The following is a 26,835-nucleotide window of genomic DNA, read 5'->3' as shown; positions in this document are numbered from 1 at the left end:
ATATATATATACACACACAGATATACTTCTACTACCCTATTTAAAACCAAGCTCAAAACATACCTTAAATCATCCTGGCTATGCCCCTGTGCATACCAAGACTAACTTCCTCCACTGTCTCCTGACCCTTTTCTTCTCACTCACACAAACTAGCTATTCCTTTTCTACTAACACCATTGTCTGTAAAACCATCTAAAATTTCAAATAGTGCTCAATTTTACTTATCTACTATTTTTTGTTGTATGTATATCCATATATGATATGTTAGCTTAGAAAACTTTTTCCTTACTCTTAAGCTAAAATGTATTTACTAGTATTCTCTTAGCTAAAATGTATTTACTAGTTAAATTTGTTAAATCTTAGTAATGTACTTATGTTATCGTGATCTTTGTTCTGGAATGTGGAACTTTTCTCCCTGGGCCTCCACTGAAAATGGACATGTATCCAGTTGGACTAGCCCGGTCAACAAATGTAAAATAAAATAAAATAAATAAAATATAGCTATGATATGATACAGCACATAAGAATGGCATATGATCACAGGCCATGCCAGTGGGGTTGAGGGGCCCAATCAACATACATGTAACAAGTAGCATTACTGCCCCCAGCCAGACAGGAGAAACATACAAAGACACAAACAAATTGAACAATCCACTGCTCCCCAAACCACTGGCAGGACACAACTAGTGGGGGAACAGTGTGGACCCACCAAGTCTAATCTTGCAACAGACACAGGAATGTCCCTTGCGGGACACCCCAAAAATCTTTGATGATCGGAGTCCCATCCATGCAATGATTTAGCAAGGCAGGGCATGTATGTACTCGGAATATAAGGGTGGGAAAGCCTGATGACCCATGGGTTGAGACAACTTTCGAGATGGGTCCCGAGAAATGGAGAGTGGGCAGTGTGTAGTGGTGTAGTTAGACCTGACCTGCATGCAGAGTAAGTATGAGTGCTGTAGAGGAGGGGTGGGGGAACTATGGGCATGAAATTATGGGCTGAGGCTTGCAGGTGTTGGCTGGAGCGGTTCTATTCAGACCGCCTCGCGATGTAAGCAATAGTGTGAATTGGGCAGAGCTGACGCCTAACGAGCAGCCATTCCTGGTACGAGGTCCACTGCAACACAGTCTATTTTACATGGCAAAGTACAGTATAACCAGATGTGTTGTTGCAAAACCCACTATATAACACCAAAGAACACATGGTCACAACACCCCACTGTAGGCATTTAAGCCAATCTAATTGGCATCACAAGTTATTACTGTAGTCCTCACCCCCACCCAGGGGAGTGAGTGTCCAAATCAACCTCCAAATGCAGTGTATATGCACAGTTGTTGCTGTAGAAGAAATAGTCAGCTCTGGACCTTCCCTTCAGCCTTCCTGCACATCCCTGGATAATTCCCCTACTATATCTCACTCTTTGCGCTCCATGAACACCACTTACCTATCAACCCCTTTTTCATTTCTCTTAATGAATAAAGTTACAAGTAGGTGACACCTTTTTCCCCAACTATATTGGCAGAATCTGGAACCCCCTACCCACATGTATTACCCCAGCTGTCCTACAAGATACATGTAAATAACACATGAAGGAACATCACAAGCACACTTGGATCAGCACATTCTCACCACCTGGTGAAAACCTCCCCTCCAATTTACACTCAATATCCCTATTTCAACTAGTGAAACCAACACCTCATGTCCTGCCACGCATACAAATGCCAACATCCATCAAACCTTCCCTATTGCTCCCCCACCAATTATTCCAACAGCCTACTATACAGTTACAATGCTTCCCCTCTACCTATCTACCTACTGCTTCACTATTCTCTTCTAGTCTACCAAACAGGTATGGAATAACTAAACCTAACCTGAATACCTGAGTGTAACCTATCCAGAACTGTTAAACTGGACTCCAACTGCACCTTAAACTAACCTTTGTTAGCAGTCATATCTGACATGTAAGTCTGACCTAAGCATGTATAATACAGACATGTTAACGTAAACTAAGCATGAAGAATGTGGTATGTAGCTATGTTAAATCTGTTACTCTCTATGAATGTGAACACCTCAGTATTACTTGTAATGAGTAGCTGTGGTTTACTGTGGATCTCTACTCCCCAGGCCACCACTGAGAATGGACAAGCATCCATTCAGATTGTCCCGGTCAACAAATGTAAACTAAATACATGAAGTAGCGTGGGGGTATGTGAGAGCAACTGGGTTTAAGCCTGATTGGGCAGTGGCAAGCAATGCCCACACTGGTTAAGCAATGTAGAAGCTAACTCAGTGTAAGATGCCGCAACCGTAGATAAGCAATGCTGAGCCTCACGTAAACCAGCACATACCCACCTACAATTGCTCTACAGTGCCATAGTCACTGTAGCCAACAGCTCTCATTGTGCCCATTAGCAAAATAATCTGCACTCACAGGTTGCAACCCCCCAACACTGTACACTATAGTCTAAGTGAGTTACCACTAAGCCGTGGCAGATGCACATTCAGCTGTTGTGATCACAAACATATCATCCAGCACAGCCATTCATCAGTATAGGAAATGTATGTAAGTATGTAGATTAATACCAGCAAACATGTGTACATTGCTCAATCACAGTATTTCGAGCAGTCTATGTGTATCAAAGAACTGTGCCTGTCTAATCATACTGTGAGAACAGTAGTCTTGCATAATACCAAAGAGAATAATGAAAAATGGTGCACACCGTGGGGGTGTGTAGGTGTGCTTCATGCACAGAGTGTCACATCTGGGGCGTCAGTTCCATGGAACTGGGAGATGAGACTGGCCAGGTGTGTGAGCAAACCGCTGCTTTTCAAACCACTGGCTTGATGCTACCAGTGGGAGAAATAGGGTAGACCATCTAAGTCTACTCTTGACACAACAACAGGTCCATCCCTGGCAGGATGGACCAGAAATTGTAGGTCACATTGATGTCTCCACCGGTATTGGAGGAGGATCAAGGGATGGCTCATATGTATGTGGACTAAATGGATCAAGATCCTGCAGAAGCTTGGGTCAAGACTGTATACTGGAGGAGTACAGAGACGTGCAGAGAGGGAAATGTGTGGAGGTGTGGTATGGCTAGGCTAGCAACTAGAGAATGGTTGGATGCTGTGTACGTGGAGCTCAGGGGCTGGGGTAAGGGAACATGGGTATGACATTATGGCAGGAAATATGCAAATGAAGCAGAACAGCAATAGTGTAGTGGGCAGAGCATCCACCAAACAAGCACACATTCCCGGTTCGCGTCCCACTGCAGCACATTCTATTTTCCATGTGAAATCTGTATATGAACATCATTTTGCTGTATAACCTACTAAATAACATTTAAATGTGAACTGGAGTACTGCGTTACATCTGCATGTCAAGGGTCAGTGTCATAATGAATAAGGCACTAGTAAGCAGGTGTAAGCACAAATAAGCAGTAGTAAGCATAGATAAACATTTGTAAGCATGTATGTCTACAGATAAGCAGACAATCATATAGATATAGGTATATCAACAACCTACAAGATATATCTACACATATATGTACATATAGATATATATTTATTTATATATATATATATATATATATATATATATATATATATATATATATATAGTGGTTGTAAGTGTAATAGTTTTGTACTGGTCATACATGCATTGCTGATTTTGTGATCTGTAAAGCAGACATCGGGCATTCACAAATGATATCTATTCACATATCATCCCAGGCATGAGTTGCTCTAACATATAGGTGCTGTGAGCATTGGAACTGACATAACTGACACTGTACTACATATGCAACAATGGTTTGTACACCTGTGAGGTATGGTGCACAGTAAAAGGCAGGTTGCAGAACAGGTCCACAGTAACCCTTTGTACTAGGGTGCAGTGTTAACAAGGGGAAAGGCTGTCACCTACCAACACAGCCCATGCATCACACACATGTACACTGGTGCTAGCAAGAAGTCACTATAGTTGCACTGCATGCTGTTAAGCACCACATGTAATGCATGCTGACAGAAGGGCAATGGGAGGACTGTGTGTACAAAAGTTGTGCAACCCCACATGTAGGTGTGTGTGTGGGGGTGGTGGGTGTGTGTTGATTGTGTCTGTAAGTGCAATCTGGTGGAGTGGAGTGGAGTGTGGTCAATGCATGTCAGATGTGTGTGTACATGTGTGTCTGTTTGTGTGGGTGTCCATGTATGCACAGGTGATAGTAGGATGGATCACATGGCAGTACTTCTCCTTGGGATTGTGCTGTACATGTACATGGAGTGACACATGAGACACCAGGACAACCTGTCTGATGCATGAACACAGGACAACTGATAGCATAACAAGGTCTGTAGCATGGCACATGCATTGGGAGTGAAAGTACATACCAGGTATACACATCATATTGCCAGCAGCAGATAGATAACCGGCTACACACATATGCACCACTACTAATGCAATGGGGAATTACCAGAGCACATCAGAGAGTGTATCCAGTGTGTGTGTGTGTGTGTGTGTGTGTGTGTGTGTGTGTGTGTGTGTGTGTGTGTGTGTGTGTGTGTGTGTGTGTGTGTGTGTGTGTGTGTGTGTGTGTGTGTGTGTGTGTGTGTGTGTGTGTAAATGTGTATACTTTTATGCAATGCTGTGCAGGTCTTAAAGTGTGTGTTTGTTTCCCCCACAGATGGCGAGGTGGGTCAGTGTCCCTCCTGCATGCAAACTGAGGTAGGTGTCCGTACAGACACCAATGATGATGATGGTACTGTTGAGGCACTGGTGGGGTTGTCAGAGGTCGACACTGCACCATCATGTGTCATCGCCCTCCTAGCCACCCCAAGCCCACACACAGTTACAGTGCCCCTACAAACCCCATCACAAGTGGCCATAGCAGAGGGACAGTTGGCGGTTGGTGCCAGTGACCAGGAAAGTGTGGTATTAGAGTCACAGTCAGCATAGCCAGATGTCCAGCAGGGCATCATATCAGTAGATGTACCGAGGTGTTCATGGGAGGGCCGCTGGGCATCAGGCCCCTGGCAGAGGCGCCACAACTGGTACCACCAGGAGCATGTTTCAGGCTGTAATGGAGGCACAGTCATGTATGGAAATGTACACCAGACAGGGCCTGAGGTTGCAGAGGGCTGCTTTCTCATCTGTAAGTGGCAACCTCCGTGAACTTGCTACTACCCTCAGAGAACAGACCGAGGTCTTGGATAGATGGTGGGATGAGATGGTGGGCCTTCTCGACCGTGGTATGTCCATGCTTGAACATGTGATGGGAGTGGTGCAACAGCCGTGTGGATGTAGGCCAAAAACACCAGCAGCTGGTGGTCAATGTGGACATGTCAGGATTCAAAGCCACTCCCATAGTGGCACTACCAGCCCCAGCACACCACTGGGGGGTGCTGTCCACACCACAGCAGGCCTCATGCACATGGTTCCAGTGGACATCTGTCATCATCAGGGGAGAGTAGCACCTCAAGGTCTGTATCTGAATGTGCCCATGGAACCCCTGGCAGGCACAGTCAGTGTGTCCATGGCCAGAGGTGGTGAACTGCCCACTCTGCCAGGTATGGTCTGCAGCTGTCCAACAACACCCGTATAGGTCATCCACATGGCAGAACTGTGTGCATGCATACCCACACACTATGCAACCACACCTAGGGCGACCCCATACCGGCACACACCACATCACCATGCCCCAATCAATGAATTAAACCCCTCAAACACACACATGGTGACACATGTATGGACCATCCTCTGCTTCTGGCAAACCAGCAACACACCCTGTGCATAAGGTGATACCCTACCACATCCCTGTCATCCATAACATCGATGCAGGGGCAGTCTAATATGGTTCTGATGCACACAGTGACTGTAATTGAGTGCTGCAATGTACTGCAGTGTAAGATGTTGTCAGGGGTAATGTGTAATGCATACATTTTGGATAGTGTAGCCATGCAGCTGTGATGCATTTCAGCTGTTAGTAACACTGATTGTTATCTCCATAATGCTGTAGGTGTACATGTGTCAGCAGGAGAATGGTCTGCAGTCATATCCCAAAAGGGTATGGCACTGTGGTGACACCATGGCCGTGACATATCTGGTATACAGTTGCACACATGTCACAGGTTTGTATAACAGTTATTGTCTATGCCACATTGACAGATGGCCTGCTGGTACATGTATAATTTGCACCCTTATGTCAACCCATCCACATACGCACACATCCTTACTTGGCAACACTGTGACTAGACCCTTACCTAGCTATGTAGTGCTACTGAACTGTGTGTCTTTCATTGCACACACGACACCATGTTTTGGGTGAGGTGTGTCCCAGGTCACATGTTACATGCAGAACATCCACTGACATGTACAATATAGTAATGGGGGATTTAATGTTAGTATATGGAGAATACATCGAGTGTCATACCATCGTATGTACATTGACTGACACATAATAGGCAGACACACATCTTAGAGACCTGGATTTATTGTTGCTAACTAACTAGTCCATGAGTCAAATGTGTTACAGGTAGGCTGCACACAACACATATGTAACTGGGCTGTATCCTGTTATCAGTTACCTGTATGGGTGATGGTGGCAGTGGTCACCAGAGAGTGGTATGTGGGACATATACCGGGTGTACCATGGTGGAATGACAGTGTACACAGCACCCACATCCCCAATGGATAATGTACACACTGGAACCCATATTGATACTCTGACATACCCACTATCACACATTGTCCATGATGGCAATACAGCCGATTACATATCACAACAGTGGTAACACAGGGATATGCATGTAATGCACATAGTAGGGTGTTGCTTTGTGATGCCACACTTATGGGTGGCAACAACACTATCTGTATTACTGTGTGGCAATGTGTAGTGTAATAGGAGTATGTGGCCTCGGAATGGTGTACTCTACAGATATGCAAACATGCACACATACACACACGTGGCAGACCTCAGTGGGATTCCCATGCCTATCGACCCATTTGTACAACATTGTTGTGCTGGTATTGCAAGGCACATGTAGCTGTTAGGGAGAGGAGTGTAATAGGCTACATGTCATGTCCAATAACAGCAGCGGCCACATCTGACTTTGGCAATGGGAGTGGAGGTTGTTGTGAAGGCTGTCATGGAATTTCCAACTACAGGTGTACTAACACACAAACAATGCTATCTTCAGTAATGCACATGTACATGTGTAAATACTGTGGTGCATTGCAGCAGGTGATCATAGCTGTGTACCTGGCTATTGTCCATGGAGGGACTGGATGTGTAGGGGGTGTGTGTACATTGGCATCATGCCATCTGCCATGTGCCAGCAGGCACTCTATTGACAGACACCACGATAGTGACTGTCAGGGTGAGAGTGACATGCATCAACCATTCCTCTGGGTGCCTTCTGCACATGTCCACCGAGGTGATCCAGTTGACATGTATGCAACATGTATTACAACACATGGTTAGTGTCTGTGATGGAGACCTGTACCCAAGCATGTTCAGTTGACTGTGGTAGTGTAGTGTAGGTATCCGTGGCATGTGGCCCATACAGGCTGATGTCTCCTATATGTGACAGGTAGTACACAGCTGGCCACACATGTTGGTGCCAATCAAGCATAGGTTGTCTGTACAAATCCCAGCTGGACACCTGCCATCTGCACATCTGTAGAGGGACTGACAGACACCAGTTTGGTGAGTAGCTATGATGAATGTGTCAACAGATGTATGTCTGACAACAATAAGTATGCCATTACTACATGTAAGCCCTCACTAATGTGTGATGTACCGATGGTACTCTACAGGTACATTCCACATGTCTGATTATTATCCAGTAGGGGATATATACGGTGACACAGCCCACACACCAGGAACACAACAGTGAGCTCTCAGAGTGCAGCTATGCCTGCAGGTGTGCTTGTTGTCAGTAGTAATGTTAGCACTCCAGCCTTTCCTGGGACAACACTGTCAACAGTAGTGATGCCATGTTACACTGCATGCCTGTGTGACAGCACGTGCTCTGGGTTGCTACCCCTGCATGTCACACTTTCACATGGATAACACAGCTGTGCAGGCCTCATATACTTGTGTATCCTAGACATGACATTCAATACCCTTTGCTACTGTAATGACAGCATATAGACACATGTACTGTACATGGCAGTACATACACATATTACAGATGTCATTCCCAGGGTTAGACATAGCCTTGTATGTGACCCAGAGATAGCCTCTGTGTAGACAGTATGCCACAGAGTTTAGCGGGATGATGTCAAGATGGTCAGCATAGGCCATCTGTTTGATGACTGTGATTCTTATAGTGAGGTATTTCAACTGCCATCCCAGCTATCGCAGCTGTCTCACAAAGTACAGACCAAACAGGGCATTGTACATGCAGGGTGTAATGAGGAATGAGCACAGTGGGACAATTACCCCTTTTTTCCTGGATGTAAAGCCCTCAGTCATGAGGTGTGCCACATAGAAGGATTTCCTTACTGTTCTGGCTATGTGGTTAATGAAGGTGAGACCACTGCCCACCTGTGTCCCTATGTCTGTCAGCACACCTTCAGTGTTTAGTGTACTGCCACCTATGTGGTAATTCATGGGTACATGGTATGTCCATAGGGGATAACTATACATTACTTGGCATTAAGCTTGAGCCCATGGCTCTGGCACCAAGCATCTGTTTCTGTAAACAAGAAGATGAAAACCAGACTTGTAATTCCAAAAATCAGCACACAAAGCTTGAACCAGGATGAATACATCAGCAAACAATCTTTATTTAATATACGGTTAGCGCTTTCATCTGGTATAACTCACCAGACTTCATCAGACAATGTAAAGAATCACAACCCTTCTTAAAATGCTCTTCTCAATTAATACATCAATGTATTAATTGGGAAGAGTATTTTAAAAAGGGTTGTGATCCTTTACATTGTCTGATGAAGTCTGGTGAGTTATACCAGATGAAAGCGCAAACCGTATATTAAATAAAGATTGTTTGCTGACATATTCGTCCTGGTTCCAGCTTTGTGTGCGGATTTTTGGATCTGTTTCTGTAAAGCCATATTGTAGAATATTCACATAATTTGAGGATGCAATAATGGCTCCCAGTTTGCAGTCATCGGTGAACTTTGTTAGCCACAGTTCCGTAGTGTTGGCCTGTACTTCAGGGAAGTAGATACCAAACAAGAGCTGTGCCAGGACCAACCCAGACATACTCCAATTGTCAATTGTCTGGAGCAGGGATTGGACATTTCTATGTTTACAGTCTGGCTTCTGTCTGTAAGTCAGTTGGCAACCCATCGAGTGACACAGGTGTTTATGGCCAGCTTCACATGTTTTACTATGTCTTTAGAGTGGGCAATGTTGTTGAAGGCCTTGGCCAAGTTCAGATAGGTTGTGTGCATTGCCTTACCCTCCTCCACAGCTCCGGAGACTGAATCAAAGTAGTCAAACAGGTTCAGGAGACAATATCGGCCCTGCACGAGCCCGACCAGGGTGGGGTCCAGTGTTTGCTGGTTGCTAATCTCTTTGTTAATAATTTGCATGATAATGCATTCCATGCCCTTGCAGATTAGGCTTGTCAGACTGATGGGATGGTAGTTCCCAGGATCCAAGGTGGATTCCCCCTTGTGGATTGTGATAACTGTAGCTGTGCGCCACTCAGTGGGATAGAGGCTTGAGGTGAGGCTATGATTAAACATGGCACTTAGGTGAGATCCAATGTTATGTAGTAGTTCATGTACTACACAGCTCAGGATGTCATCTGGTCCCATGGATGCTGTATTCCTAGCAGTGTAGACAGCAGTTTCCACCTGTGTGGCCATAATTACTGGAATTTGGAAACATTTTGTTACTGAGATTGGCCCTTTAGGGGATGAGGGAGGCTGAATGTGACACTAAATCGATCTGCCCAGATATTGGAACACTTCTTTGAATCAGTATATTTAATGCCAATCTGTTGTAGCACAGAGCAGTTCTGAGTATTGCTGTATAGATCCTGCACATAACTATAGAATGCCTTGTGGATGTCTTTGGAATCTATGGCAATTATATTTATGTAACAAACTGTGGCAGATTTTGAGGGATAGCAGCTTCTTACTGAGGCTGGTAAGGGAGCAGTTTGCATTTTGGGATTATCCTTTTAACTGCAACAGTGTCTTCCTTCTGTTGTATAGTTTGTTCATGGCAGTGGAGCACAAGATTGGCTTCCTTGTTTGGAGGACAGTGTTTTGGTTCTATGTGGGATGGCACAATTCATGCATGAGTGGATGTGCCCATGCAGTGCCTTAGTGTAGGTTTCACCAGTTGCACTTTCAGCACCCATCTCCATGGGAGTCATGAGGTTTGTCACTTCTGACTTGAGTAGCATGGCATTGGCTTTGCAGATGGTATTTATGGAGGATCCTTACTGGCATGTGGGGGTGGGATGTGGATGTCAACAGTGATTACCTTATGGTCAGACCTGCCCTATGAGAGGTGACCATTGGTGTGGAGCATCTGACTCCCATACTGGTAATGACCAGGTCTAGGATATTGGAGACCCTGGTTGGACAATGGATTAGTTAATCCATGAGGTTGGAATGTATGAGTTCCCGGAACCATTGGTAAAGGGTGGTGGTACATGAGTTGTTTTCCCAGTTAATAGCAGAGTATTTGGAATCACCCAGTATTATGGTGTTTGGTTGCATTTTAATATTGTCCAGTAAGTGTAGTGAGAAACTTGGCCCATGGAGAGGGATCAGTAGCCAGCTACAATTTGGATTGTTGTCTTACCTAGTGTTAGTTGCATCTGGTGATTCTCAGATGCATTGTGTTGGACACTAGGCTGGAGGTGTGAATGACCTTGGTGAACATGGACACTCCTACACCTGTAGTGTTGTGATCTTGGTTTGTTGCCCAACATGTGTGATAAAGGTTGTAGACAGGTATTACAGGTGTGCTCTCTGGAGCATTGAACCAGGTCCCAGTTACTGCACACATATCGATGTTACCCATTTGTAGGTGTGACTCAAGAGAGTGCCCTTTAAGATTTAGACTTCTTAGCATTGAGTCACATTACTGTTGGTTTTGCATGCTTGTATCTGTTACAATGGTGGTTTTGTCCTTTGAACCTTGTCTAGATAAGGTGCTATGGGGGTACCAAGAGCTGTAGCCAGTAACCAGAATCCCAGGGTCAACACGTGCAGACCATCTCTGCCAGAGCATCGTGGTTTGTACATCATGTCGCCCAGGCAGACAGATACTGGATGCCCATTGAAAGACATCAGATGCTTAGCCACTTGTTGAAGTCATTGCTGTGTATATGTATATGTGTGTTATTTATATGTATATATGTACATATATATCCCCATATATGTATGTGGATATGTATATGGCCATATATGTATGTATGTGGATATGTATATGTATATGTGTATACATCTACATAGATATGTGGATATATGTGCACACATAGCTGTTTACCATATGTCCAGAACATGGAGTAGAGTCCTACCTCAGTACCAATAGTCCCAACACCGTAGTGCAAGGGGATGTCATGGATGTATTGCGGGTATATATGTAGACTGTTGCCACTGTCATAGGGGTGCCTTGACAGACATGTTGGGTGTGGGAGGTCACATCTGCTGTAGACATGTGCACCATTTCCTATGGACAGACATCCAAGGGGCATCATAGTATGGACCCACTGCTAGCACAGTACTGTGGACTACAGTAGGGATATGACCACTATATGTGGACAGTGTGGCACTCTGTGGTCAGTCCAGAAGTGTACATATGTCCCCTTCATGTGAGACATGTGGACAACGTCTCCCAATGTGGATGTTACTAGCCATGTACATAAGTAAATCACGACAATTCTGAGGTACATATTCCCAAACAGTGTATGCACGCACACACGCCAGTCTGTCCAGACACATAATACCTGGTGCTGCTGAGTTCACATGGCCACATACTACTCAGTAGAGAATGACATACATCTGTACAGTGTAACACTGCTTTGTCATAAATACACAACTGTCCGTCTGGCCTGGCAGCAGTATGCCCTGCAAATAACTGGACATAACAGCATACTAGGTATTTACAGTAGGCTGCTAGGCATGTCACAAAGCACTGGGTAAACTACAGGCAGAATGCCACAACACAGGAATACATATTGTATGGGGTAATACACATGTACCTGTGATTATATCTGGCTTGACATGCAGGTCACAGCACAGTAGCAGACACCTGTGAAAAAATGCATACTCACATACAATGTCAGTGCAGCCACAGTCACATATGATACACAAGCTTAACACTGGAGTGGCATGTAACATCAGATAGAACAGGGCGGAGAACAATAGCATCAACCACAGTCTTTACAGAGCCCATGGTTCGTAAGTGCAATACACATACAGTCGTCAATTATCCTAACCCAGTGGTCTGCAACCTGTGGATCTGGAGCCACATGTGTCTCTTCAACCTTGATGTAGTGGCTCCTTGTACCTCTGAGGGTTAATGGACACACACACACACACACACACACACACACACACACACACACACACACACACACACACACACACACACACACACACACACCCAGCAATCCCAACACAGGAACACAATTATGGACATATGTTAGTTATTGTTCTTATACAGTATAGTATAACCATATATGAAACCGTATATGCTCTGCTATCTTCATTGTAGGAGTCAGATAGCTGTTGTGCCTCCCGATGACATTAGTTTGGTGGGTGAGGGCTCAGGAATGGATATTTGGATAGTGAAGGCCGAAGACCCCTGCCATACATACACAGACCACAGTACTGTACACACAAACACAGAATGTCCAGGCAATATCCTCAGAAACAGACCCTACTATACACAACATGTCCAGCAGTCTGTTATCTGAATGACTGGTTATCAGGTATGCTGTCAATAACTAATGATGTGCAGACCATATGCACCATATATATGTGGGCTTCATTTGCACAACACATGTGTGCACCTCTGCAGTCTAGAGGTCAGTGTATGTAACAGTTTGCTATGCCCCTGTAAGGCAGTATATGGGGGGTATGCACCATAAGTATCCCAGAGTGTTATAACATGTGAGGACCACCAGGATAAATCTACCTTAAGGTGTGTGGATGTACATTACCATACATTTCACCTTGTAAACATTGCTGGCCTACTGCTTACTGCCACCAGTGTGATTGTGATGATTACAGTTATACATTGTTATGTGACAAATACCACCCATAGTGTCAACCCAGGTCTTTTCCCCCTAGGGATTGCATGCAGAGTATATTTAGAGGCCATTGGGCTATACATCTGCATGACATACTGTGGACAGTTTGTTATGCTGTGGCCATGTCAGTCTTTTCAGTTGAATTACCTGAAGGCCTTGGCATGGACACCAAAAGATGTGATGTTTTCAGACTACTGTAATAAAATGTATGTTTGAGTGTTGCATTACTCTGTTTTTAATGTATGTCGAAGCATAATCAGCTATATGACATGGCATATACAACTGTAATAGTACACAAATGAACCTTTCCTATGTATACCAACCTGTGAGTTGTGTTACATCCATTGACTTCTCTGTGGGTATATGTGTCAGGCAACACTTGTCTGTGGTATGGGTGACTCATACAATGTCCATCAGATGAGGTTGCAACTGTAGGGATACTGGCTGTTCAGTATGGTGTGCACCCTCTGATTATGTATCTTCCTAGACATAACTCTGTGTGTGTATGTGTAGTTACATATATATCTACACATATGTACATATATATATATATATATATATATATATATATATATATATATATGCATATATGAGTATCTGCATACATGTGCCTATGTATAGGTATCATAGGACTGTTCATTGCTTACACATTGTACATTCACTATGGTAGCCAGACTGTACTGCATGATATGTTATCAATACCTGTCTGACATAATACAGGTGGGATGGCATACTGTTAATATCATGTGGCCATGTATTGTCAGGTCCTGGTTATGGCATTTGTAGCAGCTGGTATTGTATTGCAGGGGAGGATATCAATACATGTAAGACATATGTTGCTTGAGCCCCCTCACCCCCATTAACGGTGCCTATGTTCATATATGTTTTTGTTATGTTCTCTATATATATATATATATATATATATATATATATATATATATATACACACACATGTACATCTAGATGTTAAAGTACATTTTCTGTACTGTTGAATGATTGTACTGGATGACATGTTTCTGAAGCCATCAGATATATGTGCATCTGTAATGGCTTAATTGTAATTCATATTGTCTATGTTGTGTAGGGTCCTGAGTTCGAACCTTGCAGAGACTTTTTATTTTGTTGCTGGGCAGAACACAGGCCATTGGGTACAAAGTGATGAACGTACTTTAAAGCAGTTCTAAGCAAGTGTGTGTGGGTTTGCATGGAGCTAAGCACTGCTGACTTCCGGTTACAGTGTTTTACACTCAGTTAGCTTATATATTGCTTAACCTGTGTAGGCAGTGCTTACCCCTGCGCAAGCCCACTTACAACTGCTCAAAAGTGCCTTAATCAGTCTGTATCCAATGGGCTGTGTTCTGCCCAGCAACAAAATAAACAGCTCCTGCAGGGCTCGAACCCAGGCCCCTGCACACCATAGACAAGGTGATGTATCACTAAGCCAAGCCAGATAGAAATAAATCTGATGTTTTCAGAAACATATCATCCAGTCTAGTCATGCAACAGTACAGAGAATATATACCATCTAGATGTATATCTTTGTAAATATATTAATATCTAAACAGATACACCATATCTATATATATATATATATATATATATATATATATATATATATATATATTATTGTAACTATATACATATATATCAATATATATATGAACATATATACCTGCAAATGCCTACATTGACACATATATGTGTCTACACCTATATGCCTTCATATACACATCAAGTTACATATGTGTAAGCAGATATATATCTATGTAGGTATATACAGACATAGTTATATACATGTTAGCAGAGATAAATATATATATATATATATATATATATATATATATATATATAGATATATATATATATATATATATATATATATATATATATATATATATATATATGTATACACAGCTATATATGGCCATACATCTGTAAATAGCAAGGCAGATTAACGAACACACATATTTCCTCATGCACCGTTAATGGGGTTGAGAGGCCCCACATACTATACGTCTTGTACGAATAGGCATACCCTCCACAGCCAAACATGTCCACCCTGCAATACACTACCAAGTGTTGCAGATCCCATAACCATGACCTGACACAACATGGGCACACAATGTTACCAGTACTACATCCCACCTGTATGATGTCAGGCTGGTCTTGGTAACATATCATGCAGTACAGTCTGCCTCCTATAGGAAATGTAATATGTGGAAACCATCAACATCCCCAGGATACAGATACACAGACACAGATATGCATATACAGATATACACACATATATATATATATATATATATATATATATATATATATATATATATATATATATATATATATATATATATATATATATATATATATATATATATATATATATAGAGATATACATGTGACTACACACACACATAGTTATATGTACAGTAAGATACATAAGTAGAAGGTGCACACAATATGGAACAACCACTATGCCTACAGTTAACACCTGAATGAATGGACACTGTATGGGCCACTCTTACAAATGACAATTATTGCCTGCAACATATACTCACAGAGAGTTCACAGGAAAAACACCACACACAGGATTGCAGACATGGAAGCCTTTAATCATGTACTATTACAGTTCTATATGTCATGTCATATAGCTGTTTAGACACTGACAACCATATAAGCAGAGTAATGCAACTGTGAAACGGTTACAGTAATACAGTAGTCTGGAAAGGTTCACAACTGTTGCTGCCCAGGCTAAGCCCTTCAAATTGTACAATAGTGAAGACAAGCTAGGCCACAGGATACCAAACAATCAACAGTATGTAATGCAGGTGTATAGTTCAGCAGGCTCTATCTACACACTGTACAAACTCAGTAGGTGGTAAAGACGTCATGTGACCACATGGGTTGTAACTGCTACATAACAAGGCATAACTGACACCATCATGAGCACACCGAAAAACAAAACAGTCTGTATGGCAGGGGACAGTAGGCTTTCATTAACTAAATTCATGTCAGTAATGTAAATATAGGTGAAATATATGATATTGTACATCCAGATACCTTAAGGCAGCTCACCTCTGATACCCCCACATTTTGTAACAGCCTAGATTATTTATGGTGCTCCCCCTAGACTCAGTAATACAGGGCCATACACCACTGTTACATACACTGGCCTCTGGAGTGCATAAGGGCACACATGTATTGTGTAGGTGATGCCCACACATATATGGCCCCAGCCCCGCAGTATGTTTGGGGATACAACAGCAGTGGACTGATGGCAGCAATGGGAGTGTGATATACTCACAGACCCCTACAGAACAATCACCGACAGCACGGCATATGTGCAAAGTTTGGTATGTAGGTGGTGGACAGAGGCTGAAATAAAGGCACATATGTGGACAACTGTTGCCATACACTAAGCAAGAAGCTGGTGTTACAGGATAGTTTGCAATATAACCTTAGTCAGGGAATTGAGGTTAGAAACAGACATGGATGTAACCATGTACCGATAGCACTCAACACACACACTGCCAATGTAATATTTGACACAGGACCTGTGTGGTGGATAGACAAGACATGATAGGCATATCTCTGGCCAGCAAGAGGATAGGCCCACAGTTTTGAGCTACATAGACAGACTGCATTCCAAGATAAACTAGTATGTACACACACACCCTGTAACACCAGTACTATACAGAGCATAAAGCAACTCTACTCGCAGTCTGTCTGTAGTTCCTGATCATCCTACAAATATGTGGCTGCCCTGAGTGTGCCGGTTCTCCTGTAAGAGGTATTGCTACCTGCTGTCAGTAACATTGATGCCCACAGACAGGACGGATGTCCATCACACAGGAAATGTAAAGGGACCATGCCCACATGATGTGGGGATGTATAGTAGGTGGTTGCCATGACAGTGGTAATTGGGAGTAGTACACATGTGTAATCATATATATATATATATATATATATATATATATATATATATATAGCTATCTGGATAAGTATATGTACATATATTTCCATCATATGTCCTGGACATGAAGTGCAGCCCAACCCCAGCCCCTATGATCCCAATGTCATAGTTGAAGGGGTCGTCAGGTATGTATAGCAGGTATACTAGTAGACTATGGCTACTGTCATTGGGATTGTCTTCATAGACATGGTGTGTGTGGGAGTTCACATCTGGTTATAACATGTGTGCCATTGGCTACTGACAGACATCCTAAGGACATCATTATACAGTACCGCTGCTATCACGTAATACTGCTGTGGGCTGCAGCAGAGATATTGGGCCAATATATGTGGAAAGTCTGACACATTCTGTACAGTCCAGAGATATACACATAAGCCCTTAGTGCTAAACATGTGTACCATGCCTGATAATATGGATGTAGACAGCCATGTAGATGGGTATAACACATAACGACTGAAATACATTTGCCACCATAGGTTATGCATTCACACACCCCTGTCTGGCCTGACACATAATGACCGCTGGTACAGGGATGCCATGGCCACATACTATCCACTAGATATTGACATACATCTGCACAGTATCCCACTGCTCTGTCTGACATACATGAGTGTTACGGGAGGACCGGCAGTGGTACATCTGGCAAGTATCTGCACATGACATCTCATTGGGTAAGTACACTAAGCTGCTAGGCATGTAGCAATGCACTGTGCAGGCTGCAGGCAGACTGGCTCAACACTGGCTTACATTTCCTATGGGGGAATGCACATGTACCTGCATATAAAGCAGGCTCAACAGGCATGTCACAGCACAGGGTAAGATACACCTGTGTGAAAGTGCATAACCACAACCAATGTGAACACAGCCACAGCCACATATGATTAGCTAGCATGATATTACAGTGTATGGACTATTTTTTCTACACCATCCTCATATGTGCCACTCACAGACTGACTCTACATATACTGGGTTGCTACACAGTTTGGTCTGATGGCTGTCTGTGGTATGGGACACATGTGTATAGCCCTACAAACATGTACGCCAATACAGTACCATACAGTGGAGCAGCATGTAACATCAGATAGGAGGGGAACTAGAACAATGACATCTACCACAGTCTGTACACAGGCTAAAGTACATATTAACAATACACACACTGTCGAAATTCACCATAGGTACACAGACATCAGTACTCTACAAACATCCACAGAATGTCCAGGTTATGTCATGAAATATAACCCCTACTGTACATAACATGTGTAGCAGCCAGATATATCACTGGCTTGTTATCAAATATGATGACACTAATTATGGTGCACAGCACATAAGCACCACTTCATGCACGACATATGTACAAAGGTTGACAGAGGTGTGGCTGGAAGCGCATACACAGGGCCAATATTGACATGTTGCTGTGATACCCACATACATTTACTGTTGTAACAGGGTTTGATGCAAAATATGTCCTGTGAGGGATATGACGTCGGTGACTATCACGGCTTTAATCATGTACAGACTGCAATCTTCACACTACTTTCTGAAGTCCACAGATAGATGCTCCATGGGTGACACATGAAACCAAAGACACAACAATGCCCAGTCTGCAGATGACCCTGCAGATGGGGATTCCACATAAACATGGAACTGACATGGCAGGTATTGAGACATGTACAACAGCCATATCCACACAAACACTGTTAAACCAACATTACTCCAAATGCAGTATAGTAGCACTTACAGTCTGTAGTCAGGTCAGGCACATCCCCCTCCTGTTTGTTCACCTCTTTCCACTGTGTATGTTGTTAGAGGTAAACCCCAATCCATCTGAGATGCTGTTTGCCAAATCACAGATCTAGTTCCTGCTCACAGTGGTTGAAAAGGGCCAACACCACCATGATGTTCCTAGATATTGGAGTGTGTTTCCATGCAGGTGGCTATGGGAATGTTACCACAGCTGTTTCTCATGCAATCAGCTAGGGGAGGGCTGCAGTTCATGCAGAGGCCATCAGCTGATCATGAGCATCACTTAAAATGCACATGCTGTTGCTTAAGCAAAGCAGGTGTAGGTCTCCACATCCACAACAGAGGGGGTGGGAGAGGCAGACAGAGGCAAAGACATGTCATGGAGGGGTGGCAGTGTAAAACTGAAGCATGTTTGTGTCACACACCTACCAGCACAGGGTATCAACCCCCTGACAACTATGTAGTGCCATCAAAATTCAATGCAGTTATTGGATGCAACACATGGGTTACCTGTTGTGGAGCACTCAGAACATATATGTGATGGTGATTGACATCTGCAACAGGGATACGGTTGCTATACTGTAGGTGACGTACATGTGCTGTCCGCATGAACAGGTGCCAGCATCAACACAGCCACACTCTCACAGGGACACACACACATTGACACAGTTAGCAAGGCCAGGAGTATGACTCTTCAGTAGTGGGATTGCCACATCACATCATTGTGCAGGTATCACATGCACTACACGGGTCAGATGGGGGGTGTATGGGCAAAGGGTATGGGGAGGTATTTGACATCAAACAGCATGCCCATGGGGGTTGTAGGGAGTGTGGATGTGAACATACGCACCATACAATACACACATAAACACACAGGGTGCCAGTGCTGACATGCATGGGTGCATGTCTGTACAGGTGTGTGGTGGTCGACTGTGACAGATGGCTGTACAAGTCTAGGCAATGGGTGTACCTTGGCATCAGACTACATGATGATGGTCTGCATTGTGGCTCAGGGCTTTAGTGTCTGCATTTGCCCATACAGGTAGGTATTGTATCCCCCATCCAGTCACCTGGGTGACTACTGCGTGTGGCCAATGCTGTGCATCACTTGCCATGTATGTGTTCCTTAGTCCATGACATGGATGGTGTCTGGAATGTGCACATATCCCACATGCATGTACAGTGAAATGTGGAAATGTACCTGGGATGTCTGGCCCATGTCCTGAACACAGATTATCATCAGATGTGCCAGTCCTGCCCACCTGTGGTGGGAACTGGTAATGGCCAGCAGGTTTACCCTGTGCCTACATTGAGAGAATGCTAACAGCATTCCCTGGTGTCAGTGGCATCTGTCCATACAGGGCATGTTGTCAGGCATAGTATGTCCATTGTGGGTCACATGTGATGGCACCACAGGTGGTGCAGGTGTCCATTGGGGAACATGGTGGAGGTGCACTGTCTGCACATACGTGTATATTGGACAGATGGACAGTGTGACATGCACTCTGTAGCCCACTGCTGTCACTCCATAATTACTATCAGTGGCCAATATGCAGTGTACTACCCACATATTGGCTGTTGGCTAGGCATGTGTGTGTGTGTATGAGACATGGGTTGAGAGTGTGCTCTGGGTAATACTGGGGTTGATAACTGTGATTGCCTGGCCTTGATGTCACATGTATGTGTATGGCTTTGCACCCCAGCCTCTCAGCCATTTCACATCTGTTATCCCTGTATGGTGGACATTGTGATATATAGTAGGGCCACCATATATGAAATATGCAAAACCCACTCCACATTGGCCATAGGTGTCACACAGTCACAACCACCTCTACACAGGATACAAGTTACAAACACACACACACACCTGTCATGTTTGCGAGTAGAACCCCTACCTGATTAGTTTATTACACTACAGCACTACACAGTTATAGTACGTTCCACAGACATTACTGGAGTACTTCTTCTCCAAAGGTGTATTTCACAATGACTGACATCAGCAGGATTGCCAAAGTAGGGCATTTGAAATTTACTGCAAGTGACTAGCCTAAAATGCATTGCTCCCTACACAGACAGTGTGATACACACAAAACATCCACAACTGACATGTGTGGGTATAGAACCCCTAACAAAGGTCTATATCCCGATATAGGATAGAGCTGTTATAGGACACACCACAGGGATTACTTGCAAACACCTTCCCCAAAGGTGTATTTCACAATGAATGACATCAGCAGGATTGCCAACGTAAGGCATTTGAAATGTACTGTGTGTGACTAGCCTAAAATGCATTGCTCCCTACACAGACAGTGACACACACAAAACATCCAGAACTGCCATGAGTGGGGATAAAACCCTACCACGGTTCTAATTCACACTACAGAAGTATGCAGTTACAGGATGCACTACAGAGATTACTGGATTACAACCGTCCCAGAGGTGTATTTCTAGGTGGGTGACATCAGCAGCCTTGCCAAAGTTGGTATATGAATTATAAGGGGTGTGAGTACCCTAAAAAGCATTGCTCTCTACATAGTCAGTGACAGACAGACACACACACAATGGCACACACTGACTCACAGTTGCCAAGTCTGGGGTAGGACCTCCTACTTAATTACTTTATCACATTACAGCAGTACACAGTTACAAGATGCGCTACGGAGATTACTGAGCTACAGCCTTCCCAGAGATGTATTTCTAGGTGGGTGACATCAGCAGCCTTGCCAGTGCTGAGTATATGAATTGTAAGGAGTGTGAGTACCCTAACAGGAATTGCTCTATACACAGTCAGAGACAGACAGACATACACAGTTGGCAGATCTGGGGTTAAAACTCCTACCTATCTAGTTTATCACACTACAGCAGTTATGGGATGCACCATGGAGATAACTAGGCTACAACTCTCCCAAAGGTGTATTTCACATTGGATGACCTCAGCAGGTTTGTCATAGTAGCGCTATGGGGTGGGTGGTGTGTGCATGGGCCATAACCCATTCATCTAGGGGTGCCATGCCACATGCGGCCACACATGGGATAATATGTCACAGGTACGTGTATAGAGCTACTAGATGACCATTTCCTTGTACAGTCATGTTGCATAGCTGGCACATGCACCACATAGTCTGTGGTGCTGACAGGTACTGGTCGCTAATATCTGCAGTGAGTGACATCTGCACCTCATGTTTGGGGCCCTTTGGTTGTGTGCTGGGTGGGACAGGCCTTGATGGCTCCCTGTCACGGTCACCCTCTTCCACATATCTTTGTCCATCTACCTTTGGCTTATTATAGTGTGTTGTCCTTACATATCTGTCTGTATTCCTATCCACTGTGTGTGCAAGGCATGCGTGGTGCATACTGACAAGTGTCTGCACTAAGAACTGCAACTGCCAGATATGTCTGGTCCACTGGTGTTTGCAGACATGACCTTCATGTGTTTAAGTGTGTGAGCATGCCCAGCATGACCTTTCAGTATGTTGACTGACATTTCCTTCATTTCAGTATGTTGTTGACTGACATTGCCTTAATTTCTCTATGTGTGTGAGCATGCCCAGTATGGCCATTTGTATTGCATGTGTGGATCAAGTCCAGGTAGTCTGTACTGCAGTGCTGACCTTTGTGTTGTACACCGACAGGTAGCATGCTGTGTCTGCAGGGTCTCCATCGATCATTTGGCATTGACTGTTGCTATATTTTTGCATAGCGGGAGGGGGACACCTAACTATTTCTAAATTTCTACACAGAATTGGGGGGGCACACCTGACTGTTACTATATTTCTATGTAGGATGGGGGAGGGTACACCTGACTATTTCTAAATTTCTACACAGGAGTGGGGGGAACACCTGACTGTTACTATATGTCTAGCTAGGATGGGGGGGCACAACTGACATTTGTACACATTTGCTAGGACTGTACTGGTATGTCAAGTACTCCATTTCAGTCTGTAGTCTTACCTATCGTGCTGGCTAGGGCATACCAGTGTACTACAGTTCTTAGCTTTTAATTATCTACATATTAGTTTCTGACTTCCTAGCCTTCACAACTGACATCCCACTATCTGGCTTGCTGTAGTCTGTCTGTGTAGGCCTGGGGGTAGTTACCCATAGCCCTCATTCAGAGGCCATAGTACAGCATTTGTTTTTGTTTGTCTGCACCTGTCCTGCTGGCTGTGACTGTTGTTGGGTATGCGACCCCCCCTCCTGACTGGCATGTGTAAGTCCATTATCTTGTGGGTGTCACAGTATTGAGGGTGGTGCTGCAGGGCTGCCTATGTCAGATGCACATAGTACACTCCATACACATGGTTAGGCACAGGTAGTGTAATGTTTGGCATCCTTTTTACTGTATGTGAGAGTCAGAGAGGTGTCCCTGGATCCCTCCCCTGTCAGTGTATGTGCTATGTGTTGCCTCTTTGCCAGGGCCAAGGCATACTGGGCATGCCTCCTTCTGCCTACTGGGGCAGGCTCAGGTTGTTCCTCCTCTGAGTCACTCTGTGCCTGTGCAGGCCTTGGCAATGGTGGGGGGCAGTGTGGCCCTGCCCCATGCTGTTCCTGCTGCAACTGTTTCTGCAGAATCATATTGTGTAGCATGGCGCATACAAGAATGATTTGGGTACATGTAGTTAGTGAGTACTGCAAGGCTCCACCAGATGTGTCCAGGCACTGGAACCATGACTTGAGCATCCCAAACACATGCTCAATTATGATTCTTGTTTGTGCATGTGCTTCATTATGGAGTTCTTGTTTGGGGGTGTGTGCATTTCTGATGAGTGTCATCAGCCATGGCTCCAGTGCATATTTAGCATTTCCCACTAGGTGACCATGTGGGATGTCCCCACTGGCAAATTTCTGGTACAGCTGCGTCAGATGCCAGATGTGGGAATTGTGATAGCTTCCAGGTCAGCCAGAACACGCATTCAGTATTTTGTACTAGGCATTGCACATGACCTGGCAGTTGATGGAGGGGAAGCTCTTGTGGTTGATGTAGATCCTACCCCGCTCACCGTGTGGTGCTTTGATGCATATGTGCGTGCAGTCTATTGCACCCACTACCTCAGGGCATTCTGCTATTTGGCGGAAGAGATGCATATTACTGGCCAATGCCTCACAGGTGATGGGGAAATATACGAGCTCACCGACATTTGCTGACATGGCATCCAGGAACTGGTGGAGTACCCTGGATGCTGATGCCTGTGAAATCCCCATCATATCCCCAGATGGCCTTTGCAAGGTACCTGTAGCTAGTATTCCTAGGCCTACACATACCTTGGTGTCCACTGGGATGGGTTCCCCTCTGTTAGTTCTGTGTGTGAGGCATGGCTGGCACGGCTCATCAATTTGCTGTAGGAGGTCCCTGTCCACCCTATAGCACTCCGCTATCTCCAACTCATGTATCCCTAGGTAGATTACCCTGGGTCTGTACACACTTCTCCATCTCCTCACTGTGGGTTGGTTGGCAGCATTCACATCCTCACCACCCTCAGCCTCTTCCACAGGTTGTAGGATAGCTATTGCAGCCCCTAACATTTTGCTGTTGTGAGTGTTAAAAGTTCCCTGCTTGTTTATACCGTTGGTGTAGAGTGTGGGAAAAAACAGAGGGGTAGGTGTCTGCATAGTTTATAGTAGTGTTCTGGGCTGGTCTGGTCCACTGCCTGTGTAATTGGCTGGTTCCGATGCATTTCACCTGGCAGCTAAGCTAGTACCCCTTGATTACCTTCCTACTGCTGTTTTCCCTTTCCATTGCCCTTTTGTTTCAGCCCAGGGTTGCGCCGCACAATCAGAGTACTCAAATGTGCACACTGCTGCTATTTCCTGGTTTAACTTCCTTTTTCTTCCTGTAAAACCCGGTGCGCAGCATGCACACCCGCTTACACTTTGTCAAGAGTGCTAGGCAGGTTTAGACACACCCCCTAGTTTAGCTGTGCTAAGCTAGGAGCAAACTCAAGCCACAGGCCTCCAATCCACTTACAGTATGCCTTACACACCCACCCATGATGTCACTTACTTCCTAGTCTTGCACTCAGCTATTTATACTCTTACACTGTTGGGACCTGCTTCACATGCTGGGGAAAACTGGGATTCACTATCCTTCCCCTCATTTGCATAGGATTGCCTGCTAATGCATAGTTGCACATGTCACACTGAGCCTCCCCCCTTAGCAATCACTATTCACTGGCCAGGTTGTCTTTTGACTGCCATTGACTTGCATGGCAGAATACTGATTTTAATTAGAATGCTTGTTTTAGGTTTATTTTCTTATTTTCCCACCGATCCCGTTTGCATACCACTGCCCTATGCTTAAACAGCTGTGATCGGCGGAAATAAAATTAAAGTTGGATTTTTTTACTTTTTGTATTATTTGCCATGCCAATGGCCTTATACTTGGCCATTGGCATGCTTCCTCAATGATATGTAGCCTTTATTTGGAGTTGTCATAGCTCCATTTGGATTTCGTAGAACTGTACTCGGTTACTAACCGAGTACATTTCTGCAGATTACGCTAGACCTGCATGGCCTGATTCTAGCTTCCTGAAATACATATTTACCTCATTTGCATGGTTTTCACCTGCAAATGGGGTAATTTGCATACGGGGGCTGGGAACGTGCAGGACTAGTGCAAGAGTGCTCATGCATGTCAAACGTGCACATACGTGGATCACTCTGCCTCCATATTGCCAACATTACCTCTTACACCAATCATGCACACCATGTAGGGCTTGCTGAATCCACGGGATACTCACACATTCTACCACACCACCACAATGAGCAACTTTACATAACAGGTGTTTTTTAAAGTTTCTTTGATCATTTTTATACATTGGATCTCTATATTATGTTTTTTTTTTCTGTATACTCTTTAAATAAAGCTTTTATCAGTATGCCGAGTTACTGAAAATTCGAACTTCACATGGTCGAAACCATATGATCGAGTTTTCAGAAACTCAAAATTGTGAAGTGAAATAATAAAAAGAAAAGTCATGGAGATGGTATATTTAAGTAGTGAGGGTGCAGGGGGGCTTGCCCTCCTGCAGAAACAATGTGTTTGGGTTTTTTATATATATATATATATATATAGCTGCTGGTGTTGAAAAAATAAAAGATTAACATACCTGTCAATCAAACCGCAGGCCTACCCAGACAGTTCAGTACTCTGTTAGACACTCCCCAGTTAAAGTGTATGTAAGTAAACTCCATTTGGCTTTAATTCAGTGTAATCCAAGCTGAGCTCATTTGCCTGAACATGCTGCTGCAATTAAGATCATGAATCTTGAATGGTTCATAGCTTTGTTTGAGTACATCTTAGCAACTGAAGGCAAAGCTTGATTTTTCAGAATTTTAAGTAGAACCAAGGAAGTCAATACTCAATGCGTATCAAAGCCTACAAGAAGTCAAGGGACACCAAGGGTACACAATTTTGGTAGGTAGGTCATGTGTTTTTTATAATGATTTACATGTCGATTCTGCTGACTTTCTTGTTTTGATCTGTTATAAACAAGGCAGGTAATCCTACCTACCTACCTGGATCTCCATCCCTAAGAGTCATAAGTTTTTTCCTTCCTTGCATTGTGTTACAGCATACTGGCATTATAAAAATGACCCTTTTAATGTCTCAGTTCTTTTGTCTAAAGCTAGATTTAAGTACCCTGAAATGCCTTTAAAATGTCAATATTAACATGATTTCAGCTACTGTCAAAGGTTTCTGGATTTGGGGTATTGAGGAAAAAGCACAGACTGTGGCCCAGAAGAACCACATTTTACTAGTGGCTGTGGTTCTGAAACAGCCTAACAAGGAATGGTAGAAGGAAGCAGCAAACATAGTCTTGCCTGCCATGGGGGGGGGGGGGGGTTAGACTGGTTAGCTGGTGTCTGTCTCACCTCA

The sequence above is a fragment of the Protopterus annectens genome, chromosome 4.part0, assembly GCF_019279795.1.
Source record: "Protopterus annectens isolate FY-2018-M chromosome 4.part0, PAN1.0, whole genome shotgun sequence".
Taxonomy (NCBI): Eukaryota; Metazoa; Chordata; order Ceratodontiformes; family Protopteridae; genus Protopterus; species Protopterus annectens.
This window is presented reverse-complemented; position numbering follows the sequence as displayed.